A 9,392-nucleotide genomic window follows, 5' to 3' on the forward strand; every position below is an offset into this window, starting at 1 on the left:
TAATCGTACCACCAAAAACACAGAAGAATACAATATAAAGGCAAAAATACATGGAATTTGGCCAAGAAAAAAACCACCAGCCAAGTTACATTTCTACCCTAGCCCAGCAACATTAAGAAAAAAAACAAACTACAAAGACCTTCAAATTTACGAAACTATCCACCGAAGAGGAAGTGTCAAGCCCTGCAATTACCAAAAAACTCGATTGCAGTAACTAAACTTCCCCAGTAAATTACAAATATACCCTACTAAAGCTACTATTAGTTGTACCATATGTAGCAAACGAAGAAATAAACGATAACATCAAATAGAATCCCAATCGATCTCGTACGACGGGAACTTTTCCAGCGAGAAATTTTCAGAATCACACCACGCGCTTTCTTCCACTGAGAAATCAGCAAAGGTAAGTCCCGACGACGGCGAAGAATCCCCGCAACCGGACACTCCTTCGCCGTCACTCTCGGAACCTGCAACCTTGACCACTTCCGCCTGCTCTGCCGCCTTCTTTGACTTTCCCGAAGACTGTCGTGACTTCTTACAACCATCGATGCTCTTCCCCTCTGCCAAGATCTGACAAATTTCTTGTAACTTAGCGTCAACGGAAGAGTGGAGTGGCTTGTAGTCGCCACCGGTCTGAGACCAGTTGTGACGGAGATGAGGAAAATTGAGCCGCGCGTTTTCACCACGCAGCTTGTATGCGGCGTTATCGTAGGCCAGCGCGGCTTCCTCTGCTGAATCAAAGGTACCTAACCAAAGCCGGGTGCGGTTCTTGGGCAATCGTATCTCGGCGACCCATTTTCCCCAGTGACGTTGCCTTACACCCCTGTAAAGCTTCGTGGGTTTTGGAGGTGACCCAGATTGCTTCATGGGTACAGGTTTCGGACTGAATTGGGTTCCATTCTTGGGGAAGTGGATCTGGGCTTGAATCTGGTGGATCTGTATTGGGGTAAATTGGTTTAAACCGACTGTTGATCCGGGTTGTTCATAATAAAACGGGTCTGGGGTAGAAAACCCATGTAAGTAACAATCCGGGTACGATCCGAATTGTTGTTGGTTCGTAGAGGAAGAAGGAGAAGTTGAAAAAGACGAAGAAGGGAATGAATAAGAAGGAGAAGGTAAAAAAGACGAAGAGGGGCATGAATAAGAAGTAGAAGGAGAAGGAGAGAATGAAGAGAAAGAGAGGGTATTTTGGTAATCCAACGAAGCACTTTTGTAAAAAGGTTCAAGTGCTTCCATGAGCTCACCGCCTGCCGACGACTGCTGGAAACCTCCAGTAGTGTTCCAGAACTCCATTGTTGCTGACGTCATTAATCTTTTTTTTTTTTTAATTTTCGAATAAATAACAAAATAATAAACCCAGAATAATTAAGGTTTTCAAAATAAGCAAACCTTCTTTTCTGAAGAAATCAACCTTAGAAGGACGAAAATAAGCCTGAAAAGGTGTGATTTATAACGAAAATAATGAAATTTAAAAAGATTTACACAAAAATGAAAATAAAGTTGATTGAAATAGAACCCAAATTAAAAGAGATGGATCTCTATTCTGAAAGCACCTTGTTGTAAAAAAAAAATCCCAAATCAAGTTTGCTTTTTTGTTCTTAATAAATCCATGAAAAACCCAGAAAAAAGTCAAATTAATTTCAATTTTTTTTCTTAAACAGATGATTTACAGAAAGGGAAACACAGAAGCGGGGAATTCAGAGGGGGGAAACAAGAAAGAACTTAAAGAAATTCAGAAGAAAATTTTCAAGAAATCTTTTAAGTGTGTGTTTTAGTGTGTGAGAAAAGAACTGTGGATCTAACCTGTTTGTTTGAATGTGAATTGCTTCAGGAGTGGGTGGCTCTTTATTATAGGGGTATGGATATGTGGAGCCCACTTGGATTGGTTTAACGCGGGTTCAACCTATTTTACTAACCACGGTTAAGTTATTTTAATTATAATTTAAGAATTATCTGTAACTACGGCTACTCGAATGATGTGAGGATAGCAGCCAGTAAAAAGGTGACACGTGTGTGACAATGGTTTCTTGCTTTCTCGAAGTTTCTAAATATAACAAAAAGAACCACATTAATTAATTTCTGAAAGCTATTCAGAAACGAAATGAATATTGTCAATTAAATAATACTGAATACCAAGATAAATTGTAACCAACAATCTTTAAAAAAGAAAAAAATAACTTATTGCTTTGTAGGTGAAGGCATGCAGCTGTTACTCTAGTGAGACATACCACGTGCTCTGCTCTACGCGTGGTCCCTTCGTTTACTCCGGAAGATATTCTTTGCCACGCAATACCCACGTCAGCCAATCACATGAAGCTTATATTTCTGTTCCCGGGTGTAAAAACTCATTTCTTCATAATAATTCATATAATTACTAGTTTATAACCGGTAAAAACCACAATTATAAAATTAATTAAATTTTCATATCAAAAAATCAAAATTATTAATTATGTATTTAAATAAATTATTACTTATGAGATATTTTTTAATTATATAAAATTATAATCGTTGATTTAAATAAATACATGAAGTTATATCATCTTATAATATGTATTAATTTTATTTTATTTTTCAATCTAATTTTATTAATTTAATATAATTAAAGTGAGAAAATTTAACATTAATAATCAATTATTAATTTAATGTAATTAAAGTGAGAAAATTTAAAATTTGAAATGGATAATCAATTATTAATTTAATGTAATTAGAATGAAAATTTAAAATTTAAAATTTAAAATTTAAAATGGATAATTAATAGTTTGATACAAGTGGCATTATAAGTGATATATAACATTAATGAGGACTTCTAATTGTATGACACTTGTCAATATGAGATTAAACATATTTTTTTATTAGAATAAGAAGATTAGTTTTAGTATATAACTAGATGAAGGTCACGGTATCATTGGCATGAGTTTGACTGGTCAGAACGTTAAAACAAAAGGTTTTTCTGCCAAAAATTAAAATAAGAAAAAATGGATTACTTGTAAATGGATAGACAAAGAAATGTTAAGATATGTTTATCATGTAACAACAATCCATGCATGGGCTTCCTTCTGATCCTAAAAAAGACACCAAAGATTTCTGAAAATTTAAGGTCAAGCATGTTGCTCTTCAAATTCAAAATCTATACAAATTTTCAAACAAAACAAATATTAACGATTTCATTTTACTATGAATGACAAAATTGTTTGTAATCATCTAGTTTTTATAAGAATATTTAAATCAAGACTGAGAAGAGAATTGAAATATAGAATTCTAATATCCGAACCCATTTAGTAATCCATTATACAACCGAAAAAAATGGAGAAGCATTTAACAATAATCAAACATTGAAGAATAAATCAATCAATTAAAATTCACAAATGTTTAAGCAATCAAGCATGCTCCTGGCAATACTTCTGAAAATTTATAGCTATTCTACTATTGACTATGGCAGATTATTTCTAGTCGTTTGTTATGAGCATTTGAAATAGAAAAAACAAACTTCGAAGCTCTATCGATTGATCACCAGAAATACAAACTTGTAACTTACATTGATACAGGGACATACCACATACACCCATACAGTAAGGTAGTAAAGCAGTACTTGATATATGATTATATGAAGAATAAATATGTGCATAAAATTATAGTGTTCTCTTCCGATTGATTCATTTTCTGCTATTACAAAATATGCAAGCATTGGATAATGGCCAATATATGATGCATAGTTGTCTCTTTGGATATTAACAGCCCATTCACTTCAACCAAAAAAGAACAAATATAAAACCACTCAAATAAAACTATATATATATTTTTTAATTTATAGTTTCAAACAAATTATCAAAACAAATGAAAAGATAATATGCATCTACATATTGCCCCTGTTGGTAGATGTTAAGATTTTCAAATTGTCCAAAAGTTGCAATGTCATTTGTAACAGATTTCTTGAATTAGTATCAAATCAAATAATGAAAATGTGCTTATTTGTAGTAACTGTATATCAATGCATACATCCATGTAGTAATTGTATATAATGAGTAGCGAAGAAAGTGTGCTTATTTGTTTTGTCATGTAATTTATAGAATGTAAATTTTGAAACAATCCACGTTATTGAGTTAGCAACTGAATTGTTTTTTGTAATGATTGTTGTATTTTTTTCCGATTATTTAGATTTTTGTCTTTATTATCTGATTTTAATGAAAGCAAAATACAGAAAAGGACAATGTATTTTCTTTGTGATGTCACATGCTAGCCAAGTACAAAAGGCCAAATTTTCACGAAACTGTTTTTGAGGATACATGTTAACTGACCCATAATACAGTTGTAAGTAGCTAAACAGGAGCAGGTCGAAGCATATCAAAGGTCTTTTGCAAAAGCAAACTTTATTTGTTAGCTCAAAGGCCTTCTTGAAAAAAGTTTGAGCATAATTCAAGAAATATTCCAACTTCGAACATTGTTTCAATATTATGACCAAATTGAACCTCAAATCTACTTGAATCAAAGTGAAATAATATATATATATATATATATATATATATATATATATATATATATATATATATATATAAACGCCCGCAGATTCGGGCTAGTCAATTTAGAGACGATAAGCATAAAAATGACTTTTTGATAGAGGATTATTTAGAATATATAATCTTAACTAAGTTGTAATATATTTCATAAGGTTTTCGTACATATAAAGAACACTGAAATCCGAGTTATAACGAAGAAGTTATGATCTGTCGAAGTTTCGCGACAAAACCGGCACGACGCCGAGAATCGTAAAAACTGATTTTACGATAAAGTACTTTTTGGCCTTAGTGACCTAAACTAAAGTTTTAGAGTACGTCTCTACCTACGCGTGGATATAAAGAACGTCAAAAACGGAGCTCGTATGCAAAAGTTAGGACCTTCCAAAGATATAGCTGTCTGAGGGCATGACACGTGGCAGAAACCCTAGCCGCCTCAAGTCCACGACGTGAACATTGAGTCCACGACGTGAAACTAGTCATAGACATTAATCGAGGCTAAAAACACGTGTTAAGGCTACGGGATGACTCATGGAAGTTCACGACGTGAACTTAGGTATTTCACGACGTGGAAATGTCATCTGGATACCTTTCGAAGCTAGAACGCAGATGGCAAGCCTACGAAGTGATTCAGCCATGCGCCATGACGTGAACATAAAGTCCACGACGTGAATGGGCCCAGAACAACCTATAAGTAGCAAGTGAGACCCTTTCTCTCCTTACACCAAACCTTCTGTCCTCTCTCTCGTTTGCTGAAGCGTTCCGCGTTCCGAGCCCGACGATCACGAACCGCTGACCGTTTCTAGTTAGATTCTATCAAATCACGCTACTAATGTGAGTGCGTAGTCCCTTTCATGAACATGATTTTAATACAAGTATTAAATTATATGTTTATGTGTGATATATTTGATATTGCCTGAAATACGTGTTAAGAGCATATTTAATAAATATATGATGATTTAGGATACAGAATAGGCCTAAATAAATTAAGAGGGATATTGGGTAGTATCTCCTTGTGAGTACGAGTGAGATATACACGGAGAAATTACCTTTAAAACTTGTCATTGATCCGAGAGTATGGATTAGACTTATTTAGTTGTCCTTAGTCCGAGAGTATGGATAGGACATAGTTATTTGTTATTAATCCGGGAGTATGGATTAAGACATAGTCAATTGTCCCTAGTCCGAGAGTATGGAATGGGCATAGTTATTGATCAGGGAGTATGGATTAGGTAAAGAGGTAAATTTTAGATCTGGAGTATGGATTAGGTAACGAGGTTAATTTTAGATCTGAGAGTATAGATCGACGGGGTGGGGTAAAGTTGCTTATATATGGTGAAATTGTATATTTTGTGAGTTCTAATATCTATATATATATATATATATATATATATATATATATATATGTGTGTGTGTGTGTGTGTGTGTGATATAACATTGTGGGATTGAAATCCTATGTACTCACCAAGTTTCCCAACCTTACCCACTCAGTCTATTTGTATCACAAGTATCGATACGAAGACACATTGCACTGAGAGATTAAAGGATATGTAATCACTAGTGTAAATGAATGTAAGGTCTTTTTATGCTTATGTTTCTATATTGACGATGACATCCCAATGTTTTAAAATGAATAAAATACATTTCTGCGGGAATGCTTTTATAATGTATTTATCATGTTTTTCTGGGAACAAATTCCGCAACATTATTTTTTTAAAATGAATACTCTGATTTTCAAATAAACATAAATAAAATTTTTAAAATGACCGTGAATTTGGGGATGTCACAGTTGGTATCAGAGCATTAGTTTAAGCGAACTAGGAATTTTAGGAATTCTGTAGACTTAAACTTAGAATGACAAGTGATGATCGTGAGGAGTATGTCTATTATATTTTAGGTAGTACACCTGAATTGATACAAACACTAGCTTACTTTAGGATTAGATGCCTAAATTGCTTTTATATGCTAAACGATTTATGTTATAGCTTTATGTTCTTTATGATGCTATTATTTGATCGGATCCATGGTCTATTGCCGACCAGATCTTAAAATTTTATGTGTTCAGATTTCTAAACATTTAATTACGGTATTAGAACTGGCATATAAGTTTTCGGAGTGATAAGGAGATTTACACGTCTATAAAGCTTTCTCTATCTAAATTCTCGTCACTGCACACCGAACGTCTGAATTTGGTGTATAGATCGACATGGCAAGAACCTGAATCGGAAACGCTAATGGAAATGTTAATCAACGGCTTGTGATTGAGCGTGCACCAGAAGTAGCAGCTGCACCTGACCGAATCACGATGGCAGGAGTGCAAGAGATGATCCAAATGATGTTGGATCGTCAGATGGAGGAAACAAGGCGTTTACTTCAACAGAATAGGGACGACCCTACTATGCGTGTTGAACAACCCAAGCTGAACATTGAGCAATCTGATGAAGGATTGACAGGGACAGAAGGATTGACAGGGGTGGGCGCATGTATAAGAACTTCTTAGGTGCCAAGCCACCAAGTCTTTCTGGAAGCCCGAAGCCTGTAGAAATCATGGACTGGATCTCCGAGATGGAGATGGTATTTGAAAGTTGCAATTGCAACAACAAGCAGAAAACCATCTTTGCAGTCAGACAACTAAAGACTGGAGTTCTAAGTTGGTGGAAGTTGTTGGCAGATACAATGCCACAGGGAGAAGCCTTGAGGATGTCTTGGGAAGCATTCATGGAGCAGTTGAAAATGCAATACTGCTCAGAGATAGATTTAATAGACCTAAACAACGAGTTTCAGAACCTGAAGAAAGGGAAGATGAATGTCGATGAGTATGCCACCACATTCACCGAAAAGATGAAGCTATTTCCCTACTTGGTGCCTACTGAACTCTCCAAGATAGATAGGTTTGCTAACGGGTTGCCAACAAACTTTAGTGCAACAGTAAAAATGGCAACTACCTTGAAGACTACCGTTAGAGCAACCAACTTAGGGAAAAGGGTTTGGAAAGAGCTGAGGTAGGGGAAAAGAGGAAGTTTGAGGGATCCTCAATATCCGAAAAGATAAATAGGTCCCCAATGCCTGACCCCAACAACAAGATATATGGGGATAGTAATGAAGAAAGGTAGTGTGACAAATGCAGAAGAAAACACACGGGGAGATGTCCTAAAGAGGTGACCTGCTTCAAATGCGGGACGACTGGTCACTATTCCCACGAATGCACAACCCAGAGATAAGTGCGCTTTAAGTGTGGTGAAGAAGGACACTTCAAGCAAGACTGCCCAAATAGGGAGGGGGCTACAAATCCAAATGTGCCATCAAAACCAAAGGCAAGAGCATTCCAACTGATCCTTAATGAAGCAGGCGAGGATGTGGGGGATTAGGATTAAGGATTTAGCCACACAGATAGAATCATGTGGTGTAGCCTATTATAAGAGTCCTAGTGTAGGGTGAACTTGAACATCCATGTAATCGTATCAAGAAATAATATAAATCTTGGTTATGTTATCCGATATGTTAAATGACTATGTGAAATTCTTGTGTGGTGACTTGGAAAACTGTGAGACAATACTTGGGACGAGTATGAGTAAGTGTGAATGGTAGTAGAGGCCTATACTGCCGGAAGCACAAGACTCGCACTTGGATTAGGGAAAGTCACAAGGTTACCAAGAAGGTAGTAATTGATTTTGTTTTGTTCAAATATGTCGTTACCATCGTTTCGGTAATGACTAAGAAGATGATTGTCATTTCAACCTTAGTCGTCATATCAAATCGAGTCCGACTAAGACAAGTATGTTACATGGTTCAGAGAACCAAGTTTGATGTAGCATCCGACTTAAGCCAGAAGATTGAAGTGAAAGATAATCGAAGCGATCAATAGAAGTATCGCGATCAGCGTTAAAGTAAAGAAGCTTGTAGCTAAAAGTGCTACATGCTATAATGTGATTATATCACATTAGAACATGAAGGAAGGTATATTCCATTCTGGAATTTGACTCTAAAAGACCTGAGTCTAAGCGTTGCATCATACGATGATAGGTCATTAGAACATGACCCATCGGTCTATTATGGTAGTCGAAGGAAATAACTTATCTTAAGCCCGTTAAGAAGAAGAAGGAGTTTCCGATAAGAATCGAGATTGTAACTCGAAGGTTACAACTGAAAGTCCAATATAGTACGAGGAGCAGATGCAAGATTGAGCATCGCCTGCAGTCAAGAAGTACAAGAGTTAGATACTCATTCGAAGGAACATTGAAGTTACGGTTATTACCTAGGATGAAAAGGTAATGCATGAAGTCATTATACAAGCCCTGTTTTGTTGATGATTCCAGGACGTGATCATCCTAAGGGGGAGATAATTGTAACGCCCGCAGATTCGGGCTAGTCAATTTAGAGACGATAAGCGTCAAAAATGACTTTTTGATAGAGGATTATTTAGAATAAATAATCTTAACTAAGTTTTAGTATATGTCATAAGGTTTCCGTACATATAAAGAATGCTGGAATCCGAGTTAAGTTTCGCAACAAAACTGGCATGACACCGAGAATCGTAAAAAGTGAGTTTATGATAAAGTACTTTTTGGCCTTAGTGACTTACACTAAAGTTTTAGAGTACATCTCCACCTACGCGTGGATATAAAGAACGTAAAAAACGGAACTCGTATGCAAAAGTTATGACCTTCCGAAGATATAGATGTCTGAGGGCATGACACGTGGCAGAAACCCTAGCCGCCTCAAGTCCACGACGTGAACATTAAGTCCACGACATGAAACTAGTCAAAGACACTAATCGAGGCTAGAAAACACTTGCTAAGGATACGGGATGACTCATGGAAGTTCACGACGTGAACTTAGGTATTTCACGATGTGGAAATGTCATCCGAATACCTTTCGAAG

General features: G+C 36.0%; 1 pseudogene across 1 annotated transcript; it reads right to left on the reverse strand.

The window, feature by feature from the left end:
- Positions 1-6: 6 nt before the first annotated feature.
- On the reverse strand, positions 7-1,831 carry LOC145132336 (ethylene-responsive transcription factor RAP2-4 pseudogene; annotated as a pseudogene). The gene has a single exon (XR_013717998.1). The product of XR_013717998.1 is annotated as an ethylene-responsive transcription factor RAP2-4 pseudogene (transcript).
- Between the last annotated feature and the right edge of the window lie 7,561 nt (positions 1,832-9,392).

The sequence above is a fragment of the Lactuca virosa genome, chromosome 1, assembly GCF_052849685.1.
Source record: "Lactuca virosa cultivar CGN04683 chromosome 1, Lactuca_virosa_CGN04683_v6, whole genome shotgun sequence".
NCBI classification, from domain to species: Eukaryota; Viridiplantae; Streptophyta; class Magnoliopsida; order Asterales; family Asteraceae; genus Lactuca; species Lactuca virosa.